General features: G+C 40.5%; 1 protein-coding gene across 2 annotated transcripts in view; it reads right to left on the reverse strand.

Moving 5' to 3' along the window:
* Window positions 1-21,604, reverse strand: part of ARHGEF26 (Rho guanine nucleotide exchange factor 26) — a 196,117-nt gene that overhangs the window by 167,883 nt on the left and 6,630 nt on the right. The gene's annotated exons all lie outside the window — the stretch shown is intronic.

The raw sequence follows: 21,604 nt of genomic DNA on the forward strand, positions 1-21,604 counted from the left end.
GGGACCTCATTTTGGATCTCACCCGGAACCAAAATTGTACGGGCAAGTTCAGATCCAGGGACGTGAAGCCACTCACATACGCAGAACCCTTCAAAACTGGCAGTGGTTCAGATACGGAGTTTCAGTTTTCGCCCTTCTCTAATTTTAGTCATGTATTTAAAACGTGCATACTTTTTCAAAACCATTATCTATAAAACCCACATTAAATAAAACTGATTTTAAAATTGAATGAAGATTTTCTATGTCTGGTAAAATATTCAAACCACAATCCATTTGGGATTCCTTTATACAGCATCTTCTTAAAGATGTTATACAACTAACCAATTCAGATTTTATTGACAATCTGAGACAGCAGTGTACGTAGTCTTCCTTGACTTGTATGGATATTGCCATGCGAGATTGTTGCGATGAAGATCAGCGATTTTGAATAGATCATTACAATTAATTAAAAGACATTAATCTTTTCTGGCCCAAATTAAAATATTTTAAATATTAAAAATTCCAGAGGATGGGGGCAAATCTCACTTGGTAACATCAAACTATCAGTCAGAGAGTATAAATCAATCACAAGGGAAAGTTAGACTAGAAGCAGACAGGCCTGCCAGATTTGCACTATAACACATTTGACAGGAGAAGTAAAAAAAGATAAATAAAAATTCACAGGATAAAGATTCATGGATCGGGATTTATTACATATTCCAGGGTTTTCAGAGAGCCTTGAGCTTCTTAAAATTAAAAATCAGATCTGTTTTAAGATAAGGTAAAGGAAACAAGAGACCAAGGGATAAGAAAGAAAAAAGTACATTTAGCACATTTAATCTACATGTGTGGGTGATTTTAGCATTCTGGATTGTGAGGGAAGCATGATGAGAGCAATGTGAACTTCCTTACACTTTTCCTGGCATCCTTGTCCTGACCTGAAGCCAAATCCAAAAGCTTCATTTGTCTATAAAATGCCAATTATGCCAAACTGCACAGAGATTTTTCTGACATGGACTAACAGGAATTAGGATGACGTGCCTATTCTCATCCTCACTGGTGACCTACAGCCAGATTTGCTCTATACAGGAGAAAATCTAAGGAACCAAATGCAGTTGGTCAACTAGACTCCTCACCCTTCACAACATTTAGTATATTTAGAAACATCTAATCTTCTCTTGATGCACATGCAATTCCCTTTCTACTGCAGTCCCTGTGCAAATTGACTCATTTTATTCATATGCAATTTAAATAGAAAAAGTGGGTTTATCAGATCTTACACAAAATATTTTCTAGAGTTTGTAACCAAAGTTCAGTCACAGTTCATGTTACTCTCCTCTCTGTCAGAGCCAAAATTAGAAAGTTGAGAATTTAAGTCATTTCAAATTCACTTGCTCCTGCTTGACTTCCAAAATGTGGGATTCCTCCCCTCCCCTCCCCTCCACTGCCAATCATCTTATAAACAACAGAAGGCTCCAAAATATTGCAGGATCAAACACCACCCACAAGCTGCTGCTGCTTCCTTTTAAACATGTTGTGCAGCCTTGAAGTGTGGTGCTAAAGGAAATGAATCAGTAAGAAGATCCCAAAGTCTCTTTCCAGTAGAAGGCTGCCATAAAAGAGATGCGAAGTCTGGCTAATAAAATGATTTCATAAGCTCCAGTGGAATTTAGGGAAAGCCAAGGCATATGATTAGCACTCTGGATTTATGGAAAAGAAATTAAGAGCTTCGTAGGTAGCCCAAGTTTACTTACTTGGATAATTCTCTGTCTGCTCTCTTATACACAAGTATATTGGGCCAGATTTTCATTCTACTTTAATTCCTTTGCACTGCTGAGGTGGCACAGAGAGGCCAGGTTCTGGCCAAGGCTGGCATTTGGTATAGAATCATAGAGTTGGAAGGGACCTCAGGAGGTCATCTAGTCCAACCCCCTGCTCAAAGCAGGACTAACCTCAGCTAAATAATCCCAGCCAGGGTTTTGTCAAGCCACAGCTTAAAAAACTCTAAAGATGGAGATTCCACCACCTCCCCAGGTAACCCATTCCAGCGCTTCACCACCCTCCTAGTGAAAAACATTTTCCTAATGTCCAACCTAGACCTCCCCCGTGCAACTTGAGACTGTTGCTCTTTGTTCTGTCATCTGCCACCACTGAGAACAGTGGGGTCTTTGTTGGTGTAAAGCTGATGGAGGCAGTGTTCTAACAGCTATCCCCTCCACACACTGTGACATAGGGGATGTGACGGGGAAGGAAGGGAAATATGGGGACAGGGAGGGGACTGTGAAGGTGAATGGGGGCATGGTGAAGCTCCAGTCTGCTTCACAGCTGCCATACACCAGTGTCATAAGTCAGAAAAGCCCCCAGGCTGCTCTAACTCATATCCAGGCTAAAGGTAATGCAGGTGTAGATTGGCTTTCAGAATCAGGGCACCACAACCAGATCCCTGCGCTGAGCAGAGCTGGGACACGGGAGAATCTGGACTATTGTTTTTAGCAATTATTTGCGTGAGGAAAACTGCATCATCTATTGATATATTTCTTGACTTCACCACCAAGTGGCACTACAGCGGTTGGTATGTATCTCTTCAATCTGAGGCTTACGAGGGCCATGTGACAACCAGCTTTGAGTCTGAGTCATTATTAATTACTCTCTGAACATTCAGTAATAACCACTAGTGAGGGTTCACTTCATTAAATATGCATGAATCATTTAGATGGGAGTTTCCTTGTACTTTACTTGGGAAAAGTGTTTTCCCCTCCCTATCTCCTGATATCCAGCTAGAATTCACTGGCTTCAATGTTGCTTGAGTTATCTTTTTTTAAAAAGTGGGGGGCGCTCCCTCCAGCAAAACAATGAGGTAGCAATCATTTATTGAAACAATCAAACAAAGGCAGAAAGAGAGAGATTTGCATTTTAAAAGGATTTTTCCTAACACGTTTGAAAGGATATTATCATCACAAAACATCAGCTGTCCTATATACCTGGTGGGGAAAGGATGACAATATAAATGTATATCTCCATAAAGATCCGGAATTACAGTATATTGCTCCTTTGAAGACTTAATGGTTTGGGGCTTATAGGCCCGTGAAATCAACTGAAAAATTTCCATTGACTTCAGTGGGCTTTGGATCAGGTGTTACACAACTAGCATTTTAATTTTGTAATCCGTAAGTGTAATAACTAGGCTAAGGGCAGGGGAAAAAACACCACTCAGTTTTTCCTCTTAGTCTTGCCCTGTAAAAATTCTTCTTGACACTGTGTAAGAGTTTTTGATATGTGAGTAAAATATCATTGATGTTTAAATCTATCTTAGCCCCCCTTACTATCATATCTGTGCACCTCATAGTTTTTGATGTATTTACCCCCACAACACCCCAAGATGCAGGGAAGTTTTATGGATCAGGAACGAAGGTTAATGTTTTCAAAAGTGCCCAAGGGACAGATTTTTAAAGGTATTTAAATGCCTTACTCCCAGTGGGAGTTGTGTGTCCAAATACCTTTAAAACCTCATCCTATGTGATTTAGGAACTTAAAGTCAATGGGATTTAGGTGCTTTTGAAAATGTTACCCGGCCTAAGCGACTCACCCCAGATCAAACAGGAAGTATGTTTTGGTTCATAAAGGAAGGAATTGTTCAGAATCAGGTTCCTTTTCATCAGAACTGTCTAAGCTCTATCGGTGGGGGTTCTAGTCAAAGGCTGCACTATGGGCCCACGTCTAATGCGAATACAAAAGAGAGAGAAACAGGGATCGATGATATTACTGCCCATCATGCCTTTGCTTTTTACCCTTCTTGGGCCAAAAGGCTACAGGAAAAGCAATCTACCTGGAAAAGCTGCCCAGCAGCTCTGGCCATTCGCTTTAACTGATCAATACTTGCTAGCCAGAACACTCCTCATGGTATAGCAGTTGCACATCTCCTGGGAAGGCACCTCACCTGAAGGCCTTTCCAATACATTCCTTTCCCGCACATAGCTTGGTTCCCTGACCCTACACAAAGACGTGCTGTATTGTCATAGCTGGGTTTATCTACTAATTCAACAATTCCATTCCTCATTAGTCTCCTTCCCCCTTGTTGACAGCAGTAGACAGGTTAGCTCTAGCAGTTCTGCTGCCCTTGGCAAACTGGCAAATGTTCACCCCTACCAGCTTGCAGTCACTCGCCCCCTCTCATCCAAAAACTGTTTTGGATGATTTGCTGCCACTCATATTTCGCTGCCCTAGGCAACTGCCTGTTCTGTCTGTATGCTAAAGCCAGCCTTGCTTCACGCTGTGAGACAATCAGCACTGAAGCACTTGGCTAGAGAACATGAGCAGGGGGGGAAGAGTGATGACCCCAGCCCTAATCTCACTGCATGCACTGTTTTCAGCAGTGAAGGAAACAGCCTCTGATTGAGGGCAGAAAGTGATGGAGAGAGGAAATGAGGAAAGGAAAGGAAAGGAAAGAGGAAAGAGACAGAGAGAAGAGGAACTGAGCACAAAGAGGGACGGAGGGAGAGAGGTGAAAGCCAGACTCTCAAACAAAAGCTCCCAAAAGAGCATGATTTTATACAATGAACATGCCAAAAGTGTGTCAGGTTTTTTTATTTGTTTGAAAAGGCCCATGGGGAGGGGACAGCAGCAGGGCTCAAAGTGGTTCCCCAAAGTCCTGAGTGAGCCCCTCAGCCAATGTTTCCATTTCTTTAGGTTTCATCAGACTCTGTAAATCAATTTAAGCATTACGCAGTCTCATTGCTGGGGCTCTGCAGGCTGCTGGTCACCTCAGGTGAGCTCTGCCCATGGACCCCAGAGCAGCTGTAAAGCTCTACCTGTCCAGTTTGTTATAAAGCCACACTAAGGTCATCAGTACCACAGGGCTCTCAGCTGGGCAGCTGCTGTGGTGGGGGCAGAATGCAAAAACTGACACAGCAAGAGCAAAATGGGCAGTGCTGTGCAATTTTAATGCCAGTTTAAAAGGGGAGCAGGGGGCGCAAATGCTGCCAAGTAAAGCATTATGAGGAAATAATTTGATAAACCAAAAGGTGGGAGATGAAGGAATAGCTGAGTTTTAAAGAGGTTAATTTCCCTTTAATTAATTCTTGTAACAATACCAGTTTTCAATGTTCTGCAGTAGCTGAAAATGTCACCAGTCCCCAATATCTCTATCCCTAATAGTCCAGTCGTGTGACAAAACTCTCTCTGGCAGGAAGTCTATAATAGTAATAACATAATAGTAATTTATTACTAGTGTTTATATAGCACTTTTTATTAAGAGATCTCAGAAAACTTTACTAAAAAGGAGGTCAGCATCATCATCCCCATTTTACAAGAGGGAAAACTGAGGCACAGAGAGGCAAATGGGCTTAAATTGCAGCAAGGGAGATTTAGGTTAGACAATAGGAAAAACCTCCTAACTGGTAAGCACTGGAACAAATTGTCTAGGGAGGTTGAGGAATCTTCATCACCGGAGGGTTTTAAGAACAGGATAGACAGCTGCTGTCAGAAATGGTCTAGTTATTACTTAGTCCTGCCTTGAGTGCAGGGGACTGACTAAATGACCTATTGAGGTCCCCTCCAGTCCCATCTATGACTCTATGAAAGTGACTTGCCCAAAGTTTCCTAACAGACTAGAGGTAGAGCCAGAAATAGCACCCCAGTCTCCTAAGTCTCAGTCCAGCTCTCTAACCCCTAGGCCACACTGTTTCCAAGTTAGTTCTCAAGCTCTAATTTTTGCTAAGATATCATTAGCTAAAAGGTGTTTGGCCTACATGATGAGACCTCTGCCTCCTCCAGTCTGTCTTAGAAAAACCAGTTTTAACAGCATATACTTGTTAGGGCTTGTGTACGCCCAGAAGTACCGTTGGCTTAGCTGAAATCGGTTTAGTTAAATCAGTGCAACTTGGGTGTGTGGACTCTCTCATATTGGTTTAACTTTGGTTATAGTGATTTCGTCCATGCCTGTACATTTGCTATGTTTGAAAAGACCAGAGACTTTTCCCTCTTTAATGGGATGGAAACAAGAAATCCCTTTAAGTTCATGGTGAATATGATCCTTTCAACAAACAATATGAATGAATCCTGCTGCTTGTGGATGACTTTTACAAGGAATTATTATTTAGATTTTGGGGCAGGGACCATTTTATTGTTATTTGTCTATACAGTTCCTAGGACAATGGGGACCTGACGGGGGCTCATTGGTTCTGCCACAATATAAATAGTTAATATAAAATAAAATGTATTTGTATTACAGGGATACCCAGAGGCCTCAATTAGGGTACAGCCCAGCTGAATTAGGCACTGTGCAAATACACAGCAGAGGACAGAGAGATACAATCTCTTACCCCAAAAACATCATTTTTCTCCCCAAACATCCATACTTCTAATTACCCTCTTCTCTTTTCCATCCTTCTCTCTTGGATCTTAAACTTTTCCCACTCCTCTCTCCTTTGTTCTTCCAACTCTCTGAGCTGACCTTTACGTAACTTAGTTGCTTATCTCAGTGCAGGTTTTCATGACATGCTGGTAAAAGTGCCCAAGTCCTATCTACAATAATGCTTATGCTGTTGCTACCTACTGTACCATCACTAGCAGTTACTGTAGCACAGATATGCATTTTTTCTAGGGTAGGCAACCCCTTCAATAATTTACTGAACCATAATAACTAAAACTGTGTCTGTTTAGAGTCATTTGAACACGGCAAAGACAGTGTTCATGAATATTCATTCAAATTCCCAAGAAGGGTTGCCAACACTCCAGGATTGTCCTGGAATCTCCAGGAATTAAATATTAAACTTTAATTAAAGATTAGATCATGTGATGAAACCTCCAGGAAAACTTCAGGAATATGTCCAGCCAAAATTGGCAACCCCATTCCCAAGGAAGGCTTGTAGCGCTGGCCCTAGGTGTTTTATCAGCCAGGCAGAAAACATTTTCAGTGCCCACACAGCCCTGGAGCAGCCAAGCAAAACAGATGTCCAATCAGATCGTGGAAGGGGGGGGGGAGGAGAAGGACAAGTGATGTGGAAGTTGGCAGCCAGGGAGACCTCTCTGCTCACTCATCCCCTAAAAACAGCCCTGGAAGTTTGGTTTGAGCTGATTTCTGCCCCCTTTTGTCTGCTATTTGTGAACATTCACATGAAAGGTCTTTGTTCACTGGAGGTGAGGAAATGGCTGTTCTGTGTGCCAATAGCAGTTTTTAGGTGTGAACAAGTGTGCAAACAGAAATATTTATTATTTCCTTTTTGTTATTGTCCGGTTTAAAAGATTTCAGCCATCCAATCAAAGAATAGAAACAATACCATGCAAATCAGGGCCCAGATCATACCACAAATAGCAACTATTCAGAGTGAAAATCTCACAGGTTGAAAATTTTTCACATAAACTGTCTGAACAGTTGTGGATAGTAATTCAAACTGTCCAGATCAAAATCTATTAATTTAATGATTTGTAAAGAGATAAAAGGGCTAAACTTGTCTGATAAATGACATGAACAATTCTACTAGCTCTTGTCAGTAATATGGTGCCAGATCACTTTGTTTATTGTATTAATTACATTAATATTAATGTATTATATGTATTAATATATTTAACTATGTATTAATGTTACTTTTTGCTCACGTATGTAACATTTTAAAAACTTTTCAGTTACCCTGTCAGAGTCCCTCTGTGGCTGTTTGTGCTCTACCACAGGGTTTCTTGTCTATTAGGGCAAGTGGGACCAGATAAGCAGCACAGAGGGACAGTCCCTCTGCAGGACTGGGGGTTCAAGTCCCTGGGGAATCCTGGGATCTACTGGATTGGGAGTCCGCCAATAGCTCTGCTAACTCCTCCATCAGATTCAGGCACAGTTTTCTGGAACCACTTTGCCCCTCATACAAATATCTGCATCATAGCGGTGGGGAGGGGAATATGGCCTTAAATGGCTTGCTCAAGATCACACAGCAAATCAGTGGTAGAAGTGGGATTAGAACTCAGATGTTCTAACTTCCAGCCTGGTACTATAACCACTAGTTAATGCTCCCTCTTATAAAGCCCATTGCCTTATCATATGGTTAAGTTGCATTACCTACTCTTATACCATAGGTACTGGAAATGCAGTGCCAAGTCATTCATTTCCTAACAGGATTTTATTAGGTTCCATGGTTACAGTAATATTCTGATTATAATGTCATGGCAGATTATGTTGTATAAAGCTTTCATTTTCACAGAATTACTTATTTCTATTTGTAAACAGAGGAAAAAATATCCAACATTAAATAAAAGCATTAAGTAAATGGACTTAAACAGAAAATATTTTCAACTAAAGATAATTTAGAATATTTTAAACAATTTGAAGAAAGAAAGAATGAAAGAAAAGCTAGCGAGTCCATGCAGTCTGCCTACAGACTTCACTATTCCTATGGATTTTGCCTGGAAAGTGCTCAGATACTACTGTATAAAACCCTCAGATAGATTTTTAAATTATTTTAGTTGCAAAACAATGCAACTAGGGATTTCCATTCTCCTGGTCAAGATATCAAATTCAGCCATCTTTCAAGGCTGTTAAGTGCAATCCATATCATACCCAAACAAAAGGAAATACAGCCTTTTTCCAAAGTTAACCAGGGATGAAAAGATAAAGGGCAAGTCTACGCTACAAAATTAAGCCGACCTAAGTTATGTCAACATACAGCCACCACAGTAATTGAATCACTTTTGTATGTTCTCACTATGCTCCTTGTGTTGTTGGTGTGCATCCTCACCAGAAGCACTTGCACCGATTTAACTGTCCACAGAGAGCATTATGGGACAGCTCCTGAAAGGCAGCAACAGTTGATATAAGCCATGCACTGTCTATACTGACACTGCGTCGAGCTAAATGCTATGCCTCTTGTGGAGGTGGAATTATTAAGACGGTGTAGTATGTGAGTTACATAAGTGGGAGCTACATTTTAGTGTAGACACTTACAGAGTTAGATCGATGTAAGCTGTCTTACATCAATCTAACTCTGTGGTGCAGACCAGGCCTTAGTCAAAGTAAATGTCCAAAATTACAACTGTTCAACAGTAATGCAGCCTTTTGTGATTCGTGTATTGATTACTCAGAGTAATGTACCTCTTACTTTGCTTTCTACTGGAGGTAAAGTATGTTTGGTGTTTGGCAAAATCTTTTTAAAGAAAAGTTCCATAAGAAACAGGATTCGCTCTCCCTTCTTTAGGGAAGAAAGGGAGAGAAAGAGATTGTAAGCTCTTTGGGCCAGATACCATTATTTTGTTCTGTATTTGTACAGCACCTAACACAACGGGGTCCTGGTCCTTGACTAGGGATCTTTGGCTCTAGCACAATACAAACAACAAACAATAGCAAGGATATTTAACTAAGAAAGTGTTGATTCTAACTAGCTTTTCTAGATGCTCTCCTTTTGATACTCTGACTTAAAGCTATTGTAGTGTAGATACTTGTAGTTAGTAAATACCTCACTAATGTTAATTTTGAGCAGTAGTTTCACATCAGATGCAAGCATGAAAGCTTTTACATACCCTGGTGATGTGTGATCAGTGAGAGAGCTCAAAATCTCTAACTCTCAGATACAGAGATATAAATTAAGGAAACAATATATTTCATTAACATCTGTTCATGTCACATTCTTCAGATACTTTTAACTCATTCTCATAAATATGCTATATTAGCTCGTCTCTTACGTCATCTTGTAGGCAATACTGTATAATTTCTAAAGTGTTTTTAACATGTGATGCATTGTGTTAGATCATCCCCACATGTCGCAGTTAGAATATAGAAACACAAACAGAAGTGATCTCATAGTTAATGAATGAAGTCTTAGTTGTAACCAAAAAAGCCAGACGTCAACAGGAATAAGCCAGTGGAAGGAAATGAACTGGTATTTCTGATGGATATTGTAGTTACTCTAACAATAATGCTGAACAGCAGTTATGTGCAACTACCCATGAAAACACAGCTGCTTATATATTATGGTCCCTTACCATGTATTAATGGTTATTGTTCACCTACTTCTGTGATATTTTTGCGTGACACACTTTTTAAAAAAAAGCAACTCCTTGTACTGTACACAACAGAGAGCACAAGCAGACATCTCCCTATACTGCTCTGCCCACAATAAGAAAACCCGGCTTCTATGATACAAAGCCTTAAAAAGAAGGCAGATGGTAGCACCATTACCAGTTTTCCTTCTGCTGTGGATGCATGGTGGGAAAAAACCAAACAAACAGGGCTCTGCCCAGAGGAACCTCCCTTGCAACGATTCATAGATACACAAGTTGTTGACCTTATAGGATGCAGCTTGCACCATACTCTGAACTTTCGGGTTCTGGCAGTCCACCAGAACAAACAGTTCTATCTTCTGAGGACAAACTGACTTAAGAATGTCTCTTGGGCCTGTCAGCAGACATGCCTCAGATGGAGATCCTTGAAACAAAAACTTCCAACCAAACAAGGCTCCTGATTTGGCAAGGAGTCTTTTGTTTTTAGCTGTTTTCTGAGTGGCTCCTGCCAGAGCTTGGACTCGGCTAGTATGCAGTAGCATGGTGTCCCAACATCTCTTTCAAGATGCTATCTTGTTCTCCAGAAACTCAGCTTTCATTTTTTAAAAAGCAGTAAGACTTAGCTGGTTGCAGTGAAAACCTAAAACTGTGAACAGAATGTAACGGGTGCATAGCTGTCTACATGAGTCTGCAGGGAGCCTGGAACAATAGCTGAAAGGTTTGAACTGCTCAATTCATCTCAGTGAGGTGTTATCTCAGATACCCAGAGATTATATTGTTTTCCCTTCTTCTGACACCAGTACTGCCCCTCTCCTGAGAAGTAGCAGATGTCCAGATCTTTTCAGATTGGTTTCCCAATGGAGGAGAAATCAGTGTTGGGATGTCTGAGTATATTCTAGGTGTAACTTGGTTTATTTACACACATATACCAGCCCTGGAATGCAAGTGCTTTAACCGCATGCAGGTGAAACAACAAAATGCAGCATGTCTTCTTTCTGGAATTTCAGTCCAACACCAATGCCCACTTTCCAGGGAGCAAACCTGCCTCCAGAAACGACTCTAATCAGACACAAGGCAGAGAGTAAACTCTTCTGCTTCTTGCACAGCTCCCTCTGGACTACTGTCTCTGCATAGCATCTTGCATAACCCAACACATTATATCTTCCCAAGACAGAACATTTGCTTTCCCACTAAGAAAAAGAACTCAGAAGATGATGTGTAACAGTGCCACATTCTGTCAACTGCCATAACTATGTTTAAATGTCAAAAATGTTAACTACTTTGTTCTTTGTTGTTTAAGGAGAGAGGAGATCATGTTATTCTTTACACACTGGAAGTGGTGATATTTTCTACACTCTGCAAGAAGGAGCCAAGCTTTGTTTGAAGAGTTAAAGACTGAAAATAACAATGGAGCATTTACAGTAGTTTATCATTTCTGTGTGTCTCAGTATCATATTGAACGCCTGTAGTTACACGAAAAACCCTGCTATGCTCAAGGAGCCTAGCAAAGCTGGTGGGCATATTGAAGCTCCTTCACGGGGGGAGCCCAGAGGAGCTCAGAAAGCTGCACAGTGATACTGTAATATCAGCGGTACACAAAGGAATGAGGCCATACCCCACTGTTGGATTTTAGACAAACTTGAATGCAGGTAGAGCCCTCGCACCATAGTGCTGGCCTCCCTAGGGCTGGGGACATATGGCACTAGCCTCCCCTCCACCCCCGCCCCAAGAACACTTTATTCAGCTCAGCCTCTTTCTCAAACCACACCCACCAGCAACCCAGCCACTGGGGGAGAGGAAGTCCATTGCAATATTACACATTATCTACTGGAAGTGCCATCTTATTTTGGTAACCTACAGGGGCAGAGCTTATTCTGTGAGCAGAGCTTAGAAGAGCCCCACTGACTTTTTCCCTTAAACTGACCCAAGTCCCACCTAAGAGCCCAAGTGTCCTGAGAGCTGAAGAGAGACTCTAGGCTGCATCTCCATCCTTAGGATCACTCTGAATGGTCCATCACTGTAGCTGCAGAGAAGTAGCCTGGAGTATAGTCCTCCACTATGTACGGCCATAGACTTGGTGAGAGTAACCCTGGCCAGCATTCCCACCACCTATTCATGACCACATGGGCCTGGGAGCAGTAACCAGGAAGCAGCAGCTAGAGAAAAGGCCTCAGCCCTCTTGGCCACTGTTGCATCCCCACATTCCCCAGCCAAGGAGCAGCCAAAGCTAGGCAGCAGCTGCTCAGCCAGAGCATCTTCAGCTGATGGCACAAGTCAGCCAGAATCTCCGTCCAGCCCAGTGCAAGCAGCAGCCCTCACCAGGCACAAGCAACCTGATCACAGCCCTCCACCCAGTCCAGGACAAAAAGCAACCAGGGGCAAAGACTCAAGAAGCAGCCAGAGATACTTGGACCCAGGGAGACGACAGAGCCAGACAGGAGCATAGCAATTCCTCTGTTCCTAAAGTTCCTTCTATGCTGCAACCGTCTTATGTTAAGTTCTGGTAATCAGAACATTTGCTGTCATTTATGTAAATAAAGTAATGTATATTAATCAAATATGCAAATAAATACATGCAGTCCTCTGCATCCTCCAGATTGCTGAGCATTCAGATTTAACAGGTATGCAACAGCAAAGTATGACAGAAAAAAAATACCCCTAAACCCATTCACTCAAAGCCATCTTAAAATAACCACAGGCATGCATATCAATCAGGTTTCAAAAGAATAAAAATAAAAACCCAGTAAAGTTAAAGGCGCACTTCTTTACAAAATGAAACTGTCATTAAGGGAGCAAAACCATGAAGCTCAGAGCATTGTCTGCTAGAGTGAGGTGTTAACACTGGGTGGAGCAATTGGCCATGTGGTCATCTCAATAGTACATCCAAATCCTACATTTGGATGCTGACTGGCACTTCCTTGCTTAAAATAAGTATTTGAGCCTGTAAGGAGAGGCCAAATGTGGGATGTGGATGTCTAATTGACATGACCACCTATAAAAATTTAGCTCTTAGGAGACACAGATTTATAATATAAATCATTATTTTTCTCAGAAAAAAGCCCTGAAGATTGTTTCATTCAGATCTGCCATGAAGACTGTACCTAACAAATGTCAGCTACCTCACCTGCTGTTTGGAGGTAACAACACCAGCAGCGGTGAATGATTTTCTGCAGATCAAACACATGCATAGTACTCCTGAAACAGACATTCTGAAAAGAGAAAGATGGCTGCCTGTTGAAAGCTCCTCTTGCGCAGCAATCCTGCTCGCTATACACAGGTCCCTGGTGCAAAACGTACCAGACATTTGATAACAGCGATAACCCAGGACAAGCTGTGGCTTGCCATTCTTGGATGGCAGAAAGCACTTGAGTAAGGTACAAGCCCTGATGAAACAAGATTTAAAAGGTTCACATGAACCACTCAAAACTGAAACTGCTGAGTTTTGCACAGCTGTACTTCAAATGACTCAAATGTTTAAGATTGAAAACTAACTATTGAGCCTTTACCGTAGTTTATCATTTCGGTGGATCTCAGTGTCATATTGAACCCTTGTAATTATGTAATAAACCCTGTTACGCATCATATTTGCAGCCATTTTTCTAGGGTCTTTTCAAAATGCTTTTTGACTGTAATTTGGTATAGATGTGAGCCTCAATGTCCAATAGATTTCCATCAGAAGTAATTATCTCTTCTGCTCTTTCTGATGTTATCAGAACCATATCAAAATGATTGCTGTTTTTGATGGGTCATGTGAACAGTTTGGCTAGAACGCTAAACTCATCTTAAATTAGTGTTCTAAATTCCTTAACAATCAGCCCAGATCCACAAATGTTCACAGAGCCAAGATGCTCTGATGAAGTTCACACAGCATGAAGTTGCACGCCACCCCATTCCTTTTCTCAGCCAGACACCTTTCCTCATTCCCTTTCCCACTGCACATGCTGCTAGACTAAGAGACGGCACCTTGTTAGACTAAGCTTCCAGATCATATTTAATGTAAGGTCAGGAATCCCACATGGTAATCCAAGAGATGGAGTTGTCTGTGGGATAAATGGGGAGTGGGAATTCCTCTAGGTGATCAGGGATCTTTAGGAACTAAACCTCCCAGCAAGGATTGGTTCACTGTCAATGCCTGCAAATGAACCTTTCAGGGCCTGCTTTCTGTAATCTACACGGACCAGACACTGCAGGGTTCATTCAGCTCTACTGCTAAGTAGCAAACCTTGTTGAGTAGAATAGTTCTTTTTAAATAGCCTTTGGAAGGAACAAGAGGTCTGCAGTGCCGAGTTTAGGGACTGAGAGAGAATCTGGAATAAATCTATTGGGTCAGCTTCTGAGCACCTGCAATTTCCACTGACTTGCAAAGACTTACTCCAACTTTATAGAGCTATAACCGAGGTCAGATTCTGTCCCTCAGTGTCAGAAGCACAGAACAGACTAATACTGTAAATAAGTATATTTTGGGTAGTATGCAGCGTTTTCTGGTTGCAAATGAAATGACAAAGAGAGAGTTTTGCCAGGCTATGCTCAGAGCAATGGTTTTACATTGCAGTAGCCAGACTAAGGGGAGGAACAGCAACTTTAACTCTGAGCTTATTTGCTTTTGTGGGTTTCAGATGCTGGATGTTATTTTTTCACTTTTGTAATTTTAGATACAATATGGATGTGTATGTGTCATGTAATTGTGGCCTTGCTAGGGTAATTATTTGGAACTGAATAGTAATTACTGTAGCAAAACCCAAGTAACTGAAAGAACTGCTCTGTATGCCTGTTAGACCTGTTCTTCCACAGGCTTTCTGCCAATGCTATGTTTTTCCATTGAAATACACAGATTTGCTCTTTGAAGCAGAGCAGACCTCTCACATTTCCTAAACCCTCTTCACTTTTCTTAGAAGAGTGGAAAGGGGTTAATGAATCACAGAGGTGCATTCTTTATTCAGAAAACATGCACTCATTTTGGAAGAATTAAATCTATGGAAATCCAATGTAAACCTGATTATTTGCATCTAGAATGAAAATTTGGCATGAAGCCAATGTAACATCCCATAATAACTTTTTATAGTGCAGTTACTTATAAATGCTGCCTGGTAAATATTAAAATGCATTTGTATTATACACTGGATTTGATTTTTTGTCACTATGGCAAGGTACCTTGGGTCTAACAAATTCCAAAACTATAATCCCATGAGGTTACGTCAGATTCCTTTAAGGTCACACTCTGTATTCAGTGGTTAGTGTCTTACTGCTATGTTGCACTTTCCTTGTATTGATGTGATATTTTTGCAGTTCTGTTTTCCTCTCCTCCCCCCGTCCATTAGCCAGATTTAGCATTCCTTAGCATGAGTCTGTGTTTCAATTTTTTCAGTTTGCACAAAGGCAGGGGTGTCCACTGCCATGATTGAAAATATGTAACCTGTGTTACATAATGCTAATCCTTTTATTAGTCAGAATGAAAAAGCTTGTTTATATCCAGCATAAAACTTATTTTCAGTCTTCTTTCAGTTTTCAGAGTGTATCTGATACAGTAGTTAGCAATAACTAATACATGGTAAACAAAACAATAAAAGTGTCACACTGCAACTAACCTAGCAGAGGATTTCTAATAGGGTTCTAACCTCTCAGTCTGTCAGGCCAATTAGGGAGATCAGACAGCCATTAATATCACAGTACCTGGGGGATATAGGACATGTTATTATGACAGTATGATGTGTGGTTTGTGCAATGATGCGAGGTTCCAGAAGGCATCTATCTGAAAAAACTCCAGTGATTGTGAAAACAGTTACAGAGCTCATTCATTACAGATTGTCATCTGCATCTCTGTCAAAGGAGTTGGCATACAGATTTTATTATCTAGAATCTGCAGCACAGGGAAAGTATTAATCTGACATCCATTCACAATTTATCTATAATTATTGAACTTTTTTCCCTAAATGATAAGATGTGTGCCCTGAATTGCTCATAATGAAGAGAGTAATAAGCATAAGAGAAAACATAACAGTCCTAAATCTGAGCCAGCTCAGTCCCTTTCCACGTGGAAATGGAAATGGCACTTTCACGTATAGCACAGGCCCACATAAGGTTAGGAATCCACCTGCAGGGCAAGGAGAGGCTGAGATGAATGAGAGTGTTATGTGCCCCATCCCCTTATGAACTTTGGGAACAGTCTGATTAAAGCTAGTATGGTCCAATAGCGAGTGTTATTCTATTTTGTGGTAATAAAGAGGCAATACTGTCAGAGGCTGAGATGTTAAAAGAAGAGGAGCTGTAACAAATGGATAAATTAAGGTGCAAAGAGACACCAGGCCAGATGCTATACACCCAAGAATTCTGAAGGCATTTGAGAGTGGAGTGGTGGAGCTGATAACAAAGATAGGAAATCTCTCCTGAACATCAGCTATCGTCACAAAGGACTGGAGGGTAGCAAATGTTATACTTTTTTTTAAATATTGTGATGCTGGGAATTCTAGAGAAGTCAGCCTTACCTCCATAACCTGGGTATAATGATGCTTAAAAATACAATTATAAAATACCTTGGTGATCATAACTAACAGTTTCTGCAAAGGAAAATTGTGCCTCACTCGCTACTAGAATTCTTTGAATGTGTCAGTTAGCTAGTGAGTAAAGGACAAGTGATTGTCCTAATTTATTTGGACTTTCAAAAAGCCCTTGACAAAGTAACTTAGAAAAGTCTATATGGCAAACTGAATAATTATGGGGTGGGAAGCAAAGAACTGTCATGGAACAGAAACTGGCTAAATCCAATGAAGTTAATGGAAAGATTCCCATTGAGGAGGGTCCAGGGCCTTCAAGGTAGAAAACAAAGAGCAAGAATAAATGGCCAATTTTCATCATGGCAAAAGGTTAACAGCCGAGTGTCCAGATATTCAGTAGTAAGACTGGTATTGTTTAATGTTTGTACTAGTGATCTGGTAAAAGGGCTGAGCAGTAAATTAATAAAAGTTGCAGAAAGCACAAATTATTTAAGTTAGTCAAGACAGGACCTAAATCAAGCTAGATGAACACGCAGCACAACAGCAGAAGAAAACCAGTGTTGACAAATAAAAGAATGCACATTGGAGAGAGCAATGTGAACTACTCAGATACCTTTCTGAGCTCTAAACAAACTGTAACAATTCAGAAAAAGGTCCTGGGCATCTTGGGAAGCAGCTCATTAGGATTGCTATATGTGCATCAGTGGTCAAAAGAAGCAAAGAAAATGCTAAGGTGTAATAGCATTCAGATGGAGAATAAGATTGAAAATATTCTAATGCTGTTATATAAATCAATGGTTCACCTTCATTTGGAATAGTGTGTCCTGTATTGGTCACCCCATCTCAAAATGCATATTGCAATAATAAAGGTTTCAACTCAAAATATTTCTCCATAGTGTGTAATTGATGAGCAGTGTAATATGATACCAATGCTCATCAAGTATAACTTTTTTTTAAAAAGTGATGAGCAGATACTTTACTGGCATACTACTAAGAGATTCAAGTTGGCATCGATCATGCAATGTTTGTGTTATAATTAAAAATAGAGAAATTGTTTCTGCCCTGGATGATTTTTTCTCTGATTGAGAAACTTCCACCAAAGATGCCCTGACAATTGATCACTTGAGAACAACTAGCTGTTCTTCTACAAAAGAGGCCAAGACACAAGGCAACTAAAAAACCATTTCATGGGCCATATCATGCCATCAAGTTTTAAGCACAACTAATCATTAATTTCAATAATATTAATACAATTCTAATTTTGGTAAAATTAATTCTCTTCTCTTCACCTAAGACATTTTAATGTCCTGATTCAATATACTATAAACTCATTTTTTGCCTGTTTATTTTTTTTTTAATGAGAGTGCTACATTGGACTATCCCACTATTTGAGCTACCCCAGGCTGTAGTTTTAATTCCAATCATTCCATTTAAGTCCAGTAGACCTCAATGATTCTAACATGGAAGCTAGAGGAAAAGACCCTCCTTGAATGAACAAACAAGCAATTTTTAAAAAATAGTTCAGAGTAGGAGTAATCTCCCACTCCCCTCCCCGATCCCAAACATATTCATACCCTTTCCCCACAGGATCCCATGTTAAACTTCCCTCACATTCTCCCATCCTTTGGGGGAACCAGTCACAAGATCTGGACGCTTGCTTGCGTCCAATCTCATGTGATGTGATGTAGAAGACACTATATGATGCCTGGGCAGCCTCAAAATGAAGGGAGTTTGAATGCAAAGGTACTTAGACTACAGGAGAGGGACTTCTGGGCCACCTGGACAAATGAAGACTTCCACACAGACAGATCCAGAGGAGATAATGACAAAGGAGGAGATGTGTCTGTTGAAAGGTCAGGAAAGGGAAAGTGGCTTTAAAGGTTTGGATGCGCTTCTGATTATGAGAAAAATTGGATGTTTACCTAACCAAGCCAAACCCCTGAACCTCTTGAGGCTCACTCAGCTCTAATTCAAACTATAGCAGCAACATTGTTTTTACTTTACCCTCCAAGGCCTACAGTATCCAGGCTTTATAACTCTGGCTTGATTCATGGTAATCCTTTTGCTTCAACCATCTGGCAATTTACTATGAATTATTTCAGCCATGGAGCCCTTTTCGTTGGTTAGGCTGGAACCTTAGTCTGAACCATGGTGGCCGGCTTTTAATCAGTCATAGCAGTGTGTGTCCTTTTATTGTCACTTTCAAACACATTCCCACAACACAAACCAAAATGAAGGGTTTGCTGTATAAGCTATTTCTTTTGACGCATCCACATGATTTCCCTGCCTCCATTCTTGATGATTACACAGGTATTGTAATGTGGTCTTTTGATTTTAGTTGGTGATAAATGTAGTTTTAATTACAACTTATGATACATTTAATTAAATGAGCATTTTTTTTGCTCTATTTATTTCCCCCATATCATTACACAGCAAGATGGATTTCCAAAGCTTTGCATGCAAAAATGAATAGTGCCCCTGGAAGTTTAAACTCATTTACTGTTCATTCAGTTAATGAAGGTGCAGATCCATTCCTCAAGTTGCAGCTGTTCAGTGCCTGCTATGCCTTTGCCTTTCCCTTCATTTGTGTAGACAGGTTATGATTTATATCCATTAAAAATGGGAGAGATATTTTGTCATCTTTTTGTCATCAGTGATTAAAGGCTTACTCCGTTCCATGAACAAAACAAAAAGTTTACTCATGTCCGACCAGAGTTACAGCTCCAACTTCGCTGATGGCTGAGCAGATGTCTTTCACATGAAGGGGGTCTTCAGAGATGAAGTGGTAAGTACAGACTGTCTGATGTAACAGGAGCACCAAATATAGGGCTGACATCTAGTGAGGGGAACCAGTGTTGCTGTCAGCAAAACCATATTAAAATATATTGTCTTCAGACCTGCATAACCAGAATGCTATGACAGTTACTGTCCGAGTGACTAGTGTCTAAAGAATGCAGCTCCATATACGCTGTAGTCTATCATCTTAATTTACAATGTGTGTGTTGCGGGGGAGGGGAGAATAGACTGGCTTCAGTTAGTCCTCAAGCAAACTTTCAAACATTGAAACTTCATTGATATTTCATTATGTTCACAGTGGGTGAGGTTCATGCTTGCACAAGGATAAGCATACTTAGGGTGTCAGGATGGGCTGGGGGAGTAAAAGGGCCCCGGCCAAAGTGTTGATGAGAATAAAGATACAGTAGTCACACCTGATCTGTGCATTTGTATGTGTGAAGATGTGCACCAGATATCATGGCTCCTAGGCCATCCAGCCCTGCGTCAAGAGGAGCAGCCCAAGATGGAAAGTGCATTCCATCCCTAATAAACTCTCAAGTACTTCCCCACACCATCTGTGTGCAAGAGGGTGTGTTTCTTTCACAGAAGCTTTTCTCCTGCTTTGATTTATCTGTCATAAAACTGTTAATAACCCTAAATAAATCAAAATTTAACAGGCAAGATTGCCCTATTTTCTGAGAAGAAGCGGCTTCTCAGTTTTAATTCATTGTACTGATTATTGACACATCAGAGCTGTCTAAATGGCTTAGTATGCCCTAATGCCACACAAACCTCACATTACTGTGATCATTGTGAGACTTACACAGATGTACATTATGAGGATTTTCAGTGCTAGAGGAAATAAAGAAACAACAAATGCTTTCCAGCTGGCTTATTTACATACTCTTCGTCTTCATCTCAGACATGTGCAGGTTAATTTCAGCTGATGACAGATCTCTCATCCAAATGTTGCTCCAGATAATCTGAAGCCACTGTACCTACCCCAAAATGAAGTCAGACAAGGGAACTCTAAAAATCATATGTCGATATCTCCACAATCATACCTCACAGGAGCACATTAACTATTAAATATAGAAATAGGACACAAGGATTGAACCCAACTCTTTAAACTAATTACACACTTTCATATGGAAAGCACCATAGCTAAATATTGGGGGAGTTAACATCCTAGAGAGCAGCTGGTTTAGGTCATGCCATCTACTTCCTGCTGCTGCTTTCAATAAGGACAATAAGAAATGGGCTGGCTGCTGGAGCTAAGTGCCAGATAGAGACCATATGGCAACAACGCAACATACAATTAAGAATAACATTTATACAGAAAATTTATGTCCTACAATAGCCAAAGGCTCTCTGGACACTACAAAGGAAATATAATAACTCCACATTAATTTAATCCCTTTGATTAATTTTAAATTGTTGGGATTATCACTGGATATTTGAGCTCTCTCAAAGCACATGTATCATTTGGAAATACTGTATTACACTTTGAATCTAGAAACAATTGTTACTTCTGGGCCTGATTCTGTATTCTTTGCAATCACCAAACTCCTTTTCAGAGGGTTGACTAAGAATGCAGAGTTGGATGCTCATTTTGCAGCTCCTGATTCAGGAAGGTATACCTGTATTATGCAGATGTCTGACTCAATAATCGTTTCTGGCCTTAAAAATCTATGACTGGGACTTGAGCCCATGCTTCAGTTTGTCTGAAACAGTACCAGAAAGGAAAATGCCACTTCAGGCATCCTAATGATAAGAATTATAACTGAAAATGATAAACCAGTTTACAGTTAGAATGAGAGGAAAGAGTTTAAATATATAAAAAAAGCAAAGCAAGGAAACAAAAGGAAGTAAAATCGTGTGCTTATATGATTCATTTTTGTTTCATTTTATTTTCAAGAGTAATATATCCTACATAGATATTTTAAAAAGAAGCTTCCAGGACCCAGAAAGCCTTGTACTAAAATTAATTTAAATGGGAAAAATTGGTCTTTTTATAAAATATGAAGTAGCTTGGAGTAGAAAACAGTTTGTTTCCTAAGCTGGAAAGATATGTAAGCATATGAAATGGACCCTTCTGCAATAATTATTCCACTTATATGGTCGAACACCTAGAGATATATTTCTAAGGGATGTCTACACTGCGGAGTGAAGTCAATTTATTTTAAATCAACTTTCACCCTCTGAATTTTAGAAGTCGGAGGAGTGTGATCACACCACGCTCATTGCGCTGGGGAATTGCATCCCCACTAGCCATGCTTGGGTCGACAAGCAAAGCAGTGCACCGTGGGTAGCTATCCCACAGTGCAACTAGCCTAAGAGGCTTTTGGGAAGGTTGTCATCCTCCCATGATGCATCATACT

The sequence above is a fragment of the Emydura macquarii genome, unplaced genomic scaffold (genome assembly GCF_026122565.2).
Source record: "Emydura macquarii macquarii isolate MOO-44397 ecotype Brisbane River unplaced genomic scaffold, CSIRO-AGI_Emac_v2 contig_18, whole genome shotgun sequence".
NCBI lineage: Eukaryota > Metazoa > Chordata > Testudines > Chelidae > Emydura > Emydura macquarii.